Source organism: Neopelma chrysocephalum, unplaced genomic scaffold, assembly GCF_003984885.1.
Source record: "Neopelma chrysocephalum unplaced genomic scaffold, ASM398488v2 Primary Assembly neopelma1_64, whole genome shotgun sequence".
Lineage (NCBI taxonomy): Eukaryota > Metazoa > Chordata > Aves > Passeriformes > Pipridae > Neopelma > Neopelma chrysocephalum.
The window spans coordinates 2,442,611-2,458,841 of NW_020897721.1; the positions used below are offsets into that span (position 1 = coordinate 2,442,611).

The 16,231-nt window shown below is 43.8% G+C and overlaps 1 long non-coding RNA gene across 2 annotated transcripts in view; it reads right to left on the reverse strand.

The window, feature by feature from the left end:
- Window positions 1-841: 841 nt before the first annotated feature.
- The window catches only part of LOC113967542, a 211,833-nt gene continuing 196,443 nt past the window's right edge, over window positions 842-16,231 (reverse strand). For both annotated transcript variants that reach the window (XR_003534209.1, XR_003534208.1), the window contains exons 3-4: window positions 3,887-4,098; window positions 842-960 (exon numbers count right to left, since the gene is read on the reverse strand). This is a non-coding gene — a long non-coding RNA (uncharacterized LOC113967542). The remainder of the gene's footprint in view (window positions 961-3,886; window positions 4,099-16,231) is intronic.

Sequence of the window (16,231 nt, forward strand, 5' to 3'; positions counted from 1 at the left end):
AGAAAAGATGCTTTCTAATATTATTTTATCAAAATATTTTTGTAGCATAATATATTAATAAAATGTTATTATAAATTCATAGCACAATAATTTTGCATGTCTTGATTCTTTCCTCTGCATTAAAATCTAGGGAATCACTAAAAAAAGGAACATTCTGTTTGTAGAGCTTAGGCATGCTGCTTCTCTTTTGCCCAGCATGGGATGAAGGGAACCATCTCTCACACAGGGCAAGGGGAGGCAGATCCAGAAAACCAGCCCTTCCACACAAACTAGCTGGAGTGTGTAGAAAAGCCCAGAAGAAGCATCCAATCCTGGTGGCTGCAGGAAGGTTTTTTTTCTCCCCTGCAAATTGTTGGTGTCCTTGGAACTGCTGTTTTTGCTGCTGTGCTGGCAGCAGAAAAAAAATAAAATAAAATTACCCTGGAGTTGTGTCTCCATCTGGCATGGAGCAGAAGCTACCTCTCCACACCAAGACACAAAGACACAGAGATTTACTCATTTTTCTTGGCATATTTCTTGCATGCAAATCCTGCCTTGCAGCTGACACTGCAGACTTCTTGCTGATCGCAACATCATTGTTTACTCCTTAATTATGTGCTAAATCATTTGGTCTTTAACACGTTATTTTGAGAGGACTCCACCAGCGAGGCTGTTTTAGAAATACCCACTGTAGGAAATGCGGTGGGAGGTATAAACACTTGAGCTGGTTTGAATGAGCTACCCCTGGCACAGGAAGGAACTGCTGTTGCAAAATAGAAGGGAAACTCTCTAAAAAACAAAGTTAAAAAGAGCCCATCTATTGAAATACCAACCAGACAGTCAAAGCTGCTTGCCATCCTGTCTTTGGAGTCACAGCCCATCTGGAGAGTCTGTGTGGTCCATCCAAGGGCTATCCCTGGCCATGGGCAGTCCCAGTCTGCCAAATCCTTTTGCTCTTAAGGGTCCCGTTCAGCCACAGGTCTGAAAACGAGACAAACCTTCAGCCAGCAGTGCCAGATCCTGGCTCAGTGGTGCTGTTTCCTTAAGCCTCTCCTTCCCTTGACCTCTCCCTGTGCTCCCAGTCTGTAATTGCAGCTTTCTGCTCTAACTTGAGATCTTCCTGTTTATAGATTTGCACCAGGAAGAGGGGAAGCTGTGATGGGAAAAGCTTAGGGCAGAAGATTGGGTTTCTTGTGGACTGGCTTAGTATCTACGTTCCCATCCAGCAGCCTATCTCCTTTTCGGATCAGTGCTTCCCAGTTCCCAAACCGCCTGAGTGCCACCCACAAGTGCTCCCCACGCTGAGTGGGTTGGAAGGAGTATTTAGGTAAATTAGGCCTCTACGTGCTCTCCATGTCTGCTCTGTGATTTCCTGTTGTTTCAGCTTGTGACCTTTGAACATTTTCCACTGAGAGTACAGGCTGCTGGCTGTACTTGTAATGTATCTAACACCTTTTCTCTGCCTATTGCAAACTGCAGAATTAGGTGAGGGATCCCCGTGGGCCTGCAGGCCACAGGCAGGTGTCCCTGAGCAGAGGTTTGCAGCGCTGTCCTGCACCACTCTTTGGTTTCAGGCTAAGGATGGATGGCTTCTGCAGAGAAGCTCAGTGCATAAGTATCCAACTGCATCCTGCTGCCATATTTGCTGGTTGTTTTGTTTGTCTATTAATTTATTTTTATTTTAACCGTTCTTAAATTACAATGCGAGTGTTGTTGTCTTCTCTTTCTGATGAGCGTTTAAATGGGGTAAAAAATACTCGGGAGACATTTTGCCTCTTGGGGTGGGGGGTGTCATTTTCTAGCAGAGAACTTAAACACAAAATGCCTCTGTATCTTCCTCTTTTGGCAAGTCTCTTTTTTTTTCTTTAAGCATGTTTTGCTGTAAGCAACGAGCTAATGAAGACTTCTGGGTTATTTTTGTTTTTTTCATAGCACACCTGTCCCCTTCAACTCACTGCAGATATGTCAGTACTTATTAATGATTGAACTTCTTACCTCTCCCTGAGCAGAGGTACTAATAGAGCTTTCCTTCTATCTGTACTTCCTGATGCTTTTTCTCATGAAACTCCTAAAAATTATTATATTTGAGACCTCCAACCGTATGTGAACAGTTTCAAAAATTATTAGCCAAATGACAGTTCCAGCACACTGATCACACAGCCATCATCATTTCACAAATGAGGCTACAGTATGACTGGCAGGCAAATGTGTTTTAGGCAGGATCTGAGGAGAAACACACCGTTGTTTGTGCTCTTAATCCCCACTGAATCAGGGCTGAGCTGTTCCTGCTGGCTGCACCTGATTTGCGGAGGGAATGAACACATCATGCCAAGCTGGGGGGAAAACTGGAGTTCAGCTTAATGTTATGGCAGTTGTCTGCTCCAGGCTCATCCCAGAGATGTGTTCATCCAATACACACAAAGGAGTTCCACAACATCTCCAGGGGCCCAGTGGGAGCAGAGGGAACCGCTGAAAAATATATTAAAAGATCAGGGCCCAGTTGGATGTACACAGGGAATGTCCAAAGACAAAAATAACCAGACATCCACAAGTCTACTGCCAATAATGGAAACAATAGTAATGGGGAAAATAGTATGTGTTTAGATTGCTAAATAGTTGAATGGTGGGAATACAATTACTTAATATCACAGGGGTCTTAAAATAAAGACCACTGAAACTTTATTGAGCATTTCAAATTCTGTATTAACTTTCTTAACATACAGTTTCTCCCATTAAAAAGAAGCACAGCAAGTCCTGAGCACCTGACTCATTTGAGCAGCAATTGAGTCCCAAACCTGCAACCTCGAACACCTTGCTCCACAGTACACCAGCACTTTGTTAGCTAAGACTGCACCTTTGTGTGCAAGCCATCATTCAAAGCACTGCACTTCATTTTCCACATTTTCATTCCATTTTCTACATTTAACAAGGATACGGTTAAAATGGCAGAACAAATTGCACAGAGCCAAACCTCCACCAAGCTGATTTTCAGAGGAATGATAACAATAATAACTGCGACAGTGAGTTCACGCTCACAGCCCTCATTCACACCTGGAGCTCCCTGCTTTCTTGGAATGAAATGCAGTTTGAACAAAGGGACCAAGATAATGTGAGAAAACATCAACAACTGGCAGATAGAGGCAAAGCAAATGAAAGACAGATGTAGGACGAAGAGTGAGAGCTTTCTGCTTTGGTTTGCACTCATCCCATATCTTTGTTGTCCTAAGGAATATCAGTTTGTTGTCCTAATGATATCAGTTCTCCAGTCCTCTTTCATGACTTCTGATGCACCTTTTCTCTCTTCATATGAAAGCCATTGGTTTTAATTATAATGTGATAGATACATAGCCTCAACCAGCCCTATGCGTCTGAATTATTTGAACAGCAGTGCTGGAGGGCCCTTTTTCTTTCCAGAGATCTCTGCAGCTGTTTGTCTTGGCAAGAATAGGTTTGTCCCCAGATTCATCCTGTTTGAAGTCCTTTCCACCCACTCAAGTTAGCCTGAGCGTTCACCTCATTTTTAATGGGAGCATTATTATCTTCAGTTTTGCACTGGCAAAAATAATTCTCAAAAGGGGAACAGACAGAAACTCACACCTACCCAACTTTCTTGAACAAACTGTGTTCATCCAAACCGTAGGAAGCAAGCACTTCAAGGAATTTGCCAAGAATTGTTTTTCTCTTAGCAACGGTCCAGACCAAAAGTGAACACAGATATAATCTGTGATATCATCTCTCAAACAGAAGGATCCTCTTGAAGGCCCATTAGTTCAGACAATGTGTGCTCTGCAGGCACGGTGGTGGTGGTTGTGTAGTTGTATGATGGACAATGCTGGCTGCGTTCTCTGGCTGTGCATGGGCCAAGCGTGGCCCTGAGGGCAGGAACCAGACAACACAGTAACCTTACCCTGCTGCTGCCTTTTCCTCCAAGCAGTTCATGAAGAGCCAAACGTCTGTTCTTGACCCTGTTTGTGTCACTGAGTCTGATCTGCCACTGCTGGGTCCCCCAGGGACATCTCTCCATGAAGAGCTGGGACTAGAGGTAAGTTTGGCTCCCCATCACTGCGGGTTTCATGATGACACACCAACATCTGGGTCTCTCTGTGTGCTGGAGCAGGCCTGTAAAAAGACACATGAAGTGAGATCATGATGCATGTGGAGAGTAAAATTCTGAGCCCTGGTTGGTTTGTCTTCGTAATACTTACTTTTCCTTGAAACCTCAACCTTCCTGGGCCATCTTTATCCAAAAGCATTAACACCAAATGGGGGTGGAGGGGTGGAAAAGGTTAAAGTATTGGTGTTAATGGAAGACTCAGACATGAAAAGAGTATCCCAGGTTTGGAGCCTCTGTTGCCTGCTGCCAGCAGCAGGCCCTGCTTGAAAGGAAAGTACCTATCTCAGCATGAAGTCAAGAGGAATAATAAAACTCTGGTCATTCAGAGCCAAGGAAGAGGAGAAAAACACTTATAAATGTGCAGCTTATGTTTCTCTTGAACTTTCAAAATAATTTTTTCTCCTACCCAGAGATTAGTCACAGAAGCAAATGATACCATATCTGGGAAAGAAGTTGGATGGATGGAAATGATCTTTGGGGAGAAGGAGAGGAGGAGGGGAGCAGACACATACTTCTGTCTCTCTTTCTCACCTTCCCTTTTCTCTGAGACTGAATGTACAAATGAAAGAGTTGGGAAAAAGTCAAGTGTTTGGGTCCAACCTAAAGCCAGTGGAGGCTTTGAGGCCATCCTCAAACCAGTGAGGTTTTTCTATTCCTGTTGGGTGGATTTGGGGAGCTGACCTCACCACTTGTGATCCCCTAGAGCTCCCACTCTGCAAGAAGCTTGATTTCTCCCAGAGGCCCCCCTGAAATGACTTTCAACACATTTTTCCAGATTCAAATGAAAAAGAAAAAGCTAAGGGACTAATGAAAGTAAGCTCATAAATGCCACTCTCTGGGAAAGGCTAGTGCTTGCTATGGTTTTCAAAATAAAATTCCTGGTCCTCCAAGTTCTTCTGAAGCCCTGAGTCGGACTTCACAATGCCCAGGGGTTTCAGGTAAAGAACAACCTCAGCCTCATCTTAATAAGGTGGGAAAACGAGGTGGACAGTGGATTTTACGACATGCCTGAAATCACAAGGGACATCTATGGGAGCAGGATTCAGAAGGCAGCCCTTCCTCTATGGTACACTGTTCTCCAAAGCATGGTTCATTTATTTCAATTAATAAAGCTTTATAAGGGCTCCCCTGCCACCTTTTTTTGGCATGAATTACTGCAAAGACAGTGAATTAAAAGCACCAAAGGGCATAATTTTCTTTTAGTGTTTAAAGAAGCTGTTTCCATAAAAGCAGGCTATGTGAAATTTGCCCAAAAGAGTAAACTTAGAAATAAAATAGAGGATTAGAACAAAAAATAAATGTCTTAAAAATCTTTTCTTAAGCTTGACCTGACAGTTCAGCTCTGAAGTGGTCTTTCTGTGTAATGCCAGTCAAGTAGTCGAACCAGGACGGGTTCCTGTCACAACATTCACTCAAGTGTTGCAGGGTTAAGGGTTTCTCCAACCACGAGATGAAATTCTTTAAAAGGTACAAAGCTAATGTATGCAGTCCACTGTCTCCCCATTTTCTCTCTTTAAAAACATTCAAGGTAGGATTCAGTTCAAGTACCACGCACTGTCTGAAAGCCGTCACCCAAACTTGCCTCCTTCGATGGTGCCACCCAGTCTGACTCGGCCCTTAGAGAAATAATTCCAGCTTAAGTGACTTGCCTGCTATTTTAACAGATGCTCTCATGCTTGGTCCCAGTCAGCTTCTGCCCTAAGAATGCAGTTGCATGGGTAATGTTTGCAAAGGCATTTCAGTTTATCTCCTATGAAGGGAGACCCACTTCAAAATCATTTAAAAACCAAACCCAAAATTCAACAACTGACTCATATTCAGTGTTTGAGCAGCTCCAGTGTTTGCAGTGACCACACAAAATACCTCTGATGTGGCAGGGACTCCCAGGCAAGCTGGAAATTGGGACAAGGTGCAAAACGGGCTATAGTCTCCACCTAAAACACCTCCATTGCAGGATCAGCCCAGAGCTTGACCATTTCAAAAATTACTATTTCATGGAATTGTAGCCCTCCATCATTATCTGCATAACATATTTTGGTCAAAATTCCAGGACTGAGGTGATGCTGAGGCATTCAGTGGACATCCCTAACCTTGGCTGGCATTTATATTTTTTATATCTAGCCAGCTAGCTATACCTCAGATAAACTCAAAATGATCTGCTATGAGACAGAAATATGTTGCTTTTAACTTTGGTTTGGAATGTCTTGTTGTTACAGTGTGCTTCCATACTGCAAGTTCAAAATTAAAAAAAACCACCATGGTTTGTACAAAACACAAAACAACCAAATTTTCAAATTTTTTGAAGTGCCCAAATAATAACACATCTGTCATTGATAAACAGCAGTTTAAATGTCAATGAATGAAAAACATCAACATTTCTACGCTAAATGAAAATGTTGCTTAGACTGTTGACTATAGTTTCTTTGTTGACTTGCACCCTTCCTCTCTCCTAGCAGCATCATTCCCCTGTTCATCCTGGTTTTGAGGCCAGGAACTGGACTTTGATTTAGATAGAGCCCATCCATTAGCAATTATCTTTACTAACAGGCCTTATAAATTCAGAATGAAGGAGTACTCAAAAAGTTCTGTCATGGAGGCCCGTGCAAATTATGGACCTCAAAGTCCATTTGGACTAATCAAACTCCTTGCAACCCTCCCATACTTCAGAAGTGCTGAAGACCTCAACTCAGTTCTCTCTTTTAGCAAACACTGCTTTGAATGCAATGACTGCGTAGAGCAAAATATTGCAATGTGATAATTTGATGATGATGATGCTGAAGTGCTGAACCAAAGCAATAATTTTTGGTTAAACCATAATCACAGCACTGCAAAACATTGGTTAATCATGGAAACTTCATATTCAGTGTGGTCTTCTGTGCTGTTCCGAGATATTATGAGAAATGTCCATAAGTAGGCTGACAGGAATGTATTTATGCTGTTATTCACATCTTGTGGCATGCCAGAGGTCATTGACTTGTGGTTTGTTTTGAAAAATTGGCTTCAACAGTAAGACCCAGTGTTTGAAGATGAAATTGTCTGCAGCCCTCTGTTCTCTTTATTGGGAGAAATGAGGCGCCATCTCCAGCTTCATTTCTGTAAATTGTACTCTCTTTTACCTGTTATTTCTTCCATGACAGTAGTCTGAAGTCACACCTAGAGCATCAAATTGGATGGAATTACAAGGTGATGCTCATGAGCTATGGGCACTGAAGCCCGCCTGCCTGGTGCAATGGCAGCCTGGGTACCAGCCTCTCAGAAGGAAGCAAAGCCTGACTGACACTGGTGGGTGGGAGAGCTGTGATGGGGATTTATAAGTTGTAGAAGATCTCTCTGAGGGTCTTATTTTACTCTGATGTTTTTGTGAGCTGGCACCAAGCTTTTGGAGGAGCCATGTGAAGGGCTGTGGGTGGCCACACTGTCCTGCTGACCTCACTGGGGCTGTCAGCCCACGCCATGGCTGACACCAGCAAGGCACAAGCCCTGGGCCAGCAGTTGTGAGGAAATAGCAGAAACATCAGCCTGAATTCCCTGAATGCACAGGTGCAGAGGTTTGAGGGTTGTACGCTTGTGTTGCAACAAGGTTGTGAAATCCATGAAATGGTCAAATGTGGCAGTTCTTCCCACCTTGAAAAATACCTGTAAGCGGTGGGGGAGAGTCCACATCTGCTCCCTGTCTGCTGATCACAGGGTAGCACAGACAGAGCAGTGTCCACTGTGCACCAGCTTTCAGGCAGTGCCATGTTGTGGAGGTTAAACCCATCCACAGGCATTCTCTGAAATACTGTTCCAGCTGGTTGTGCTTCCTGCACTCCTCTGTGCTGGGACACACGGACGCACAAAGCCGGCTCAGCTCTGGAAAGGCAGCACAGGGAACTGCCGCTTGCTTGGGTGGTTGTTGAACAGCTGTTTCAGCTATGACATAACTGCTTTTAAACTTCAAAAGAGCTCTATTTCTGAGCTGAAAGCATACGGATTGTTTCATAAAAAAGGCAAGGGTGAGATGTTAGCAGGCCGTGCAGTGGGTAGTGGACACAGTGGAATTGCAGAGTGCACATATCATCCTGTCAGCCCCGTCTTCTGCTGACCTTCACTCCTTAGGGGTCCAATACTGCACTTTTTCTCAAGCAATAACCTCACCCATGCCAACAGAGCCTGCTATTCCATCTGCTGGTAGTCACAGTGGAATGTGTTTGCTTTGGGAGTGATTGTGTGCTCTGCTGGTGGGCTCAAAGGACAGATAAAAACTAGTGCCCAGTTCTGCAGAGTAATTTCTATTGAGGTGAATGAACTCATTAGTAAAAGATTCCTTTAAAAAGTTGGGTGTTCTGCAAACCCAATGTGGAATAGACTTTTTATGGAGATTCACTGCTACAGTAAGTGGAGTTCAAGTATGACCAGACACAGCTCAGCTCTGTTTCATGCTACCTGCTGCCTCTGGGAAAATTTTCTGATGCCAACTGGGACAAGATGAGAGAGTGAAAAAATCTAACAGACCAGGCTTGGATTTCTGAAAATCTTACAAAATGCAGAGAATGCCCAGCTTTTTCAGACAGCTGTGAGGCAGCAGGTCACACAGATGCTCTGTGACACTGGAGCTGCACATGCAATTCTGGCCAAAAAAATGTTGGGAATGTTTTGCTGCAAAACCTGATTATTGTCTTAGTGATATATGCAAGGAGAAGGGAAGGGATTTTACTACAAACAAGCAAACAAGCAAGCAGATTCCTGTCTGAAGCTACATCATCAGTCTGCCAGACCCCAAGCTTTTCTCTTTCGCTGCCATGGGAATCCTTCCGTTCCCATGAAAGATGATTGAAAGCTGCATCTTGCAAACAGCTCTTCTGAATTAAAAGGCTGACTTTAACTTATTGATATTGGCAGCTAGAACATGGCCATGGAATAGAGGTAGAGGAAAGAAAAGGAGGTGATATATTTAAAAACAAAGAAAAGTCTCCCAACTGCCAAAAGCACCTCAGTGGAGGGATGTCGTGGTGGTTCCAGATTTTGGCAATGAAAAGCAATGATTGCTTAGCTGTTTTGGGGGAAAGGAAACATTCCAGCAACATCATTATCCAATTAGTCCTAACGATGCTACTGTGGAGAAGGTGCACTCTTGTGAGTGTGTGAAACAGGACGAGCTCCTGACATGATGGACAGCGAACTTGGGACAGTGTGGCGGAGGTGAGGACCACCAGTCCTGCTGGGTCCCTCCTGCAGAATTCAAGGGGCTGGAGGCACCTCAGCCCCATGAAATCAGGAGAATGGGGGTCTGCTGTTTCACTCCTAACCCGTGGACCAGCTCCACAGAGACCAGGAGATGGTCCCTTCTTTCACCCAAAGGCTACTGGAGACAGCAAAGCAGTCCATGCAACATGCTGAGCATAAATGCTTGCAGTTTAAACCAAGAACCAGTGGCACCAGTATGTATTGAACACTTCACATGCAATATCTTTATGTTAGGAACCGTGTCAGCAACTAAAAGATCTTGAGAGAAGACTCTGACATGAGTCATCTCAGTGCCTGCTGAAATCCTCATGCTGGCACTGATAAGAGCTTAGATTTTTAAGGGCAGACTCATGAGCCAGGCGTCCAGTGTTCTGTTACCAGATGAGCAAGTGAAGGAAACCTCACCCAACCAACACAGCCCTCAGGAACAGCGCATTTCAAAAACACACTGAGAAATATTTCCACATCACTGAAAGCATTTGCTTGGAAGTCTTACTCTGTGTCCAAAACTGCTGTCAGTTATTGCAACTCCAAAATAAATGTAATTGTGCTTAGTTAAATCATCCTGCCTCTAGATTAAGCAGCAGCTCTGTCCTCTAGACAAAATATCCTCATATAAATTCACTCTGGCATCAGAGCGTTCCGTAGGTGGGTGGCTTTGACAGGAATTTATGCTAAGTCCAGAGCCAAAGACTGTGAGAAAAGCTATCCCAAACACCCATTGTCCTTTGCAAAAATAATAGAAAATTGATGATTCTCCACCCCAAAACCACAGCGTTCTTCAAGCTTAATTCCACAGGGCAGCTGAAGTGCTGCTCTTTAAACACATGTTGCTCAAACACAGGTCAAGAACTGCTGCTGGGGGGGGGGTCTGGCACAGGAGCAGAAGAGGTGTTTTCCCACAGGCTGCCAGGTAATTTGGATCCTGGAGGCACAAAGTGAGCAGTGGGAGCTGATGGGGACAGCAAAGCACACGGATCTCCAGCCCCGGTAATAAGGTTGAACCCCCAGTGTGCTGCCCCATGGGTGGCCTTTAACCTCTGCATCTCTCATTTTTCACTCAAGCTGTAACACTGCAAACAGCAGCAGCACTCCAACAGCAGATATCAGCCTCTGCATTCCCACAGGCTTGGGTCTGGCACCAGGGCTGGAGCAGGTCAGGCCCTAATGTGATCTGTACCATGGCCTGTGACAGGTTATTTATCCTTTTGCCTACCAGTGATTGGTATGATATTAATTTTCCCTAAAAATCTTGTGCTTTGTGCAAGGATGGGACTTGGCTGTTGCAAGGAAATTGCTTTAGGGTACAGCAAAAACAGCAAAATAACTCAAAAATTATTCCAGATAAATACTGTGCTCATGTACAGCAAGATTTTATTTATGTCATGTGTAATTAGATTAGTTTTCCACCTTTTAACAGGAGCATTTCAGTCCAGAGTAAGAACAAAACACACACAAGCAGCATGAGGCCACAGCCAGAAACACTCCCTTCATCCAGGGAAGAAAGGACTCTTACATTGTGAAAGGGAGCCTCCTGTTGTCTTCCAACTGGCATTTTCTGGTCAGCTGAAAGCTAAAATAACCCTTCCTTTATGCTTTCAATACTGGGATCTAATGGCTAAATGGATTTTTAGTACAAAGGATAATTTCTTCCTTTGGTTTCACTCATCAGTTAATGGAAAGGCCCCCTAACATTCTGCTTACATCCCAAACAGTGGTTGATCAGCCGAAGTTAACACGCTGTCTTATAGCACTGCATCTATATTTTTAAACAAAAACAACAACAACAACAACTAATAATAATAACAATAATAACAAATATATATAAAAATAACAATAATAGTAATAGTAGCAATAATAACAATAATGGCTCCATTGCAGCTGGCTGCCTGCCTGAAGCTGCTGTGTGCTCACACTGGACAGGCAATTTCCAAAGATCAGCATTTGGAAAGGCACAATCAATTTTTGCACAATTTTTTTGCATAGGTGTTTCACCTCTCCTCCCACTTTGCTGACGGGAAGGCACATTGTCCCAGCTCCCCAGGGTTTAGCTCCAGACCAGTGATTCTCACTGCACTAGGCAGCAATGAGAGCAAAGCCACACCACTCCAAAGGTGCCACGTAACCTTCTGAGCACCTTCTTGCTTTGCATTAGGCACTTGTGACACCCAGGACCTGCATGATGGTTCCTAAATTCCTCATTCTTCCAAGAAAAACACATGTATCTTTAGGCATGGAGCGCGTTGGTGTCCTGAGGTCATAGCAAGGGTGAAGAGCAGCAGAGATCCTAACTGGGGCTGAGCTCTGCCCTGGGGTGATGGCCTCCAAGGGCTGAGGAGCATCAACAGCAAAGTATGAGTGTAAAGTGGGGGGAAGCAAAGGATTTGGTTGCTCTAGGACATCCCCATGAGAACAGAACCTCAGACCTTAACTCATGTGCACAAAGAGATGTCACAGGGACAACCTGTAGTGCACCAGCACAGCTCCCAGGGACTGACACCTGGCAGGGCACCGAGCAGGGCAGTGGTGGGGACAGACTGGGGGCTTACAAGGACACACGTCCCAGAGCATCAGCACTTCCACACATGCTCTGCACATGCTCTGCAATTGTTTGGGGCTGTCTCCTTAATTTTCTTCAGCTGTCCCCATTGTGGCAGAAGCACCCTTGCTCCGAAGGGGCAATTGAATGTTGGACATGCAACACCACTGAAAGGGGGGATGGAGAACTGCGTTCTCCTTGGGAAATTCAAGTAATATATCTGGAAAGGGAAGCCACCTTTTAAAATCTAAGGTCAAGAGGCTGGTGGAAAGGTAATTCCTGGAAGTTAACTGAGCCTGTATCTTCCATGACTGTTCCCTATAAAGAAATGTTCCTGCTTCTTTTCTCCACTAATTATGGGTTTCATGTCAGCTTCAGTATTTGGCTGTTGACTTCTTCAGGCAGACTGATGGCTCAGCTGAAACTGAATTTATGGGCACAACCCTCCCCTGACCAAGGCTCACCTCCTCAGATAGATCCATAGCTCCCACTGAAGTACGAGGGAGAGGAGGCACTGAAATAATTTGTGAGGATCCAAACTTAGGAAGGAGGATAAGCCATTTCTACCTAAACCCACTGAATTTAGGTGCTTTCACTCACTATCTGGAAGCACCTACCTGTGGACATTGATGGCCATACTTAACCGGATTCCTAAAACCAGGCTGTGAGAACACCTTGGGAAAAGTTCAGCATCCCAAACCTCATCACAGGATGCTGAAACTAAACCCTGCCCTGCAGCTGCCAAACCCACGATACCATTTCTTCCTCTGCAGCAAAAGGGCCCACAAGGCAACAAACAGGTCTGCTCATCTGCCCAAAGACAGGGCTCTCCTTCAGCTTCTTGCTTCACCCAGTACTGAAGTCAGCAGCTGTAAAGTAAGACTGCTCCTTTTTTTCTTTTTTTTAATTTTAATTATTATGAAAGAAGTAAAACAATTCATTGTCCTGGGGAGAATATATTCCTTGAGTCTAACTACTGAAAAATCAACCAGCATTTGAAAAGCAAGACAATAAGGCTAACTTGAACTCACAGAGCATTGGAATTGCTCTGGCAGGAGCACAAGTGATTTCCTGATAGATGCAATAACATTGCTTCAATTACATGAACCAACATGTAAACCAAAAATGCAATGCTACCCTGCTATTTGTACATTCCCTGTTCCTCTGTCATCCTCTTATTGTTAGCCCTTTAAGTATTGTCTCTCTTAGGTTTTTAAATACTTCATTAGCATGATTTGCCACCAATCCTTCTGTCTTAAAGAAGAATATTTTATCTCACCAGGACTCTAATTGAGCCAATTTTAAATGTAGAAAATTCAGGCTTTAGTAATATTTCCATGCTCTTGATGGTTTAAGTCACAGAGAAGCACCTGATGCCAACAGAAAAATAACACCTCAAAACCTGAGGTAAGGTGGGAAGTATATAAAGACGAATCCTTCCCTGTGGGAAATAGTTTGTGGAAAATCTGCAAAGGATGATGAAGGTGAAATGGATTCATTTCTGCTGTACTGCCAGCTATGAAACATGTAGAGATGCTGTAAGAAATTAATCTCCTCTGCATCATAAAACTAGTTTTAACCCCCGAGAAAGAAATAAATTGACTTGTTTTGACTGATGTCTTGTGGGGCACTAAAAAAAATTGATACGATCTCTTTCTCCTGCAGCCCAGGAACATCCTGGCAGAGGGCAGGAGCCCGCAGCCTCCTGGCTCCTTGCTCGTTCCCTTCAAATTTCTCCTTGCAGAACTTCTACTGCCATAGTGCCATCTAGAGACAGTTACAGGAATTAAAGAGGGTTTGTTGTTCCTAAGGTCAGCTTTTAGAGTTGTTGGAGGGTTTATACGGTCACATCCCAGTAATGATTATTGCTTGCTATTCCAGCAACCCTGAATTATAACACTGGGCTCCAGCGGTTTGACACCAAACCCCACGGAGGCCAACACAAAGACTTCAGGGCAGTCAGGATTTGTCTTGTCCTGCTTCCACAGGATGAGGATTTTATCATGATCAGCTCCTTATTAACGTAAAAGTACTAACAGAGCATCCACTGCAGCAAACAGCTCTGGACACCTGTGTGACTCCAGGGACAGTGGTCCCTGGACCTGACACTGCTGGAATTACTACTATCTTTTTCTTAAAACCCAGTGCAGGCAGAGATAGAGAGCACAAACACTTGTTCTGGTATTTTAGCATCCTCATGTCCCTGTGACAACCTAAATAAAAGCAAGAATCTATCATTCTAAGTACTTTGAAGGAGTGAAAAATGGGGTTTCACAGAACTGAAAATTAAAAAAATTAGTCACATCGGAGGGAAACAGAGCATGCTGACATTTAAAGCACCAGCCTAGTAAGGAAGATACAGATTTAATTCCAGATTTCCAGCAATATCACAGACACTGCTGGATCTGGGGTGTACAAAAAGCTGACAGTGACTCCTACACTCTCTTTATCTCTCTCTTTTTTTTTTCTTCCTTTTCAGGTCTCTGTGTGGTTGCTCAGTACCTCAGTCATGGCTTTCACTTGTCATAAAAGTAATGAATAATATTAATAAAAAAATACTGCAAGTGTCTCTCCACATAAGAACGATTTAAAGATGTTTTCTTACACTCCCAGGAGAACAGATTCACAGACAAATTTAAGCTACTAAATCAGAGGCAAATTATCGAAATGTTGTAAAGTTAAGGACAGAGAAATTACAGGACATAAAATTGATGATCATCTTGCTAGCACTGAAGAACCTCCTCTTAATCATAAGGCAAGTGGCCTCAGATGGTAAAATATCTATATTCCACTGCAGCTGCGTGTCCCCAGGAGAAGGCTGGATTAAACAGAAGGCAGTGAAATACAGACCTTGCTCAATGGCTGCATGAGAGCAAAATATACATCTTTGGTACATCCCCAAAAGATCTATCATTACCCATAGCTATAAATTTTCCTATAAAAGGGGTTTGAATGGAAAATACCTTTTTGGTCACTTGGAAGGAAAAGATGATAACATCATGATCAAAATCCCACTGATGGGCTGGTTTCGTGGGGGAAGAAGGAAAGCTTCATTGTCCTAGAACCAGTATCTTGTCTAACAAAAATAGGTCCACAATTAAGCACCTCTGTGTGTCTCTGTAGGTCAGAATACATGGGAACATGGTATAAGCATCTGGAGATGAGATTTTTGAGCTTGCTTTTGCCTGTGAGGCCCACATGGGTGGACCCTGCTGTAGATGGGCATCTTGGACGTTCAAAGCTGGGCAGCTGAAGGTGGGTGGGCTCGATATTGGTAAATCACTCTCCTTGAGAGCCCTTGGCTAATAATGCTGGTGTTGCAGAGTCCAGAAGTAAAACAACAAAAGGCTAAAAGGAACAGTATTAAATGGTTTGCTTTTCAACATTTTTGTCATTTTAACTACGTCTTGCAAGCCATAGTTGAAAAAATATTCCTTTTCAAAAAATCTCTCACTAAAATTCAGTAGTACAAACCATTGACTAAGCAGTTACAAAGACCATAAAGAAGACTTTTAATTATCATTTCATTGGGACTATGGGAGTTAAAGTGGGATTAAAAATCACTGTCTAAACAGAGGGTCTGTCTCTGAGAAAAAAACATGAGTTATTGACACCCATGTGTACATTTATTGACTTTGTTCCAAAACCCATGTTGCAAGTGATACAAAAATAAGAAACTAATCAAATAATACTTGCCCACGTGCAGACAGAGAACAATTCCTACACGGCAACAAACCTATGGAGGATATTCTGCTGCTGAATCTACCCTAAACTGAAGAGGGGGTGGCATAAGGCCCTCAAGAAGAGTCCAGAGCATGACCCTTAGATGGGTCAGAGGGACTGGCAAGGCATGGAGAGAGCCATCTGCCTTCACACAGGGAATTCATTGGTTGAATCCCACATATTAGATATAAGGGAGAAGTTTTTTACACACTGGAACAGATTGCCCAGAGAGGTGGGCAAACATTCCGGGTCAGGTTGGATGGGGGTCTGAGTTGATCCAGTTGAAAGTGCTCATTGCAAAGGGGTTGGATGAGAAGATCTTTAAAGGTCCCTTCCAACCCAAACCATTCTATGATTCTACGATATTCATCAGTCCTACAAGAGCAGGGCTATGAATAAAACAAGCAATATGTACTTGCCCATTAAATCCTACAGGGTGAAGAGCCCAGGGTTGAGGATAAGGGACCTGGAGGTAGTGCAAGCACAGCATACCCAGGGGAGGACTGTCACCATCCTCTCTCCTGGTGTCTGAGCCCTGGCAGTGACACGTCACACTGTACCCAGTGAGCAAGGCAGGCTGCCAGGGGCTCCTGCCCACAGCACTTCTCTGACACGCTCTTCTGCAGCAAGCCAAGGACCTGGTGCAACCA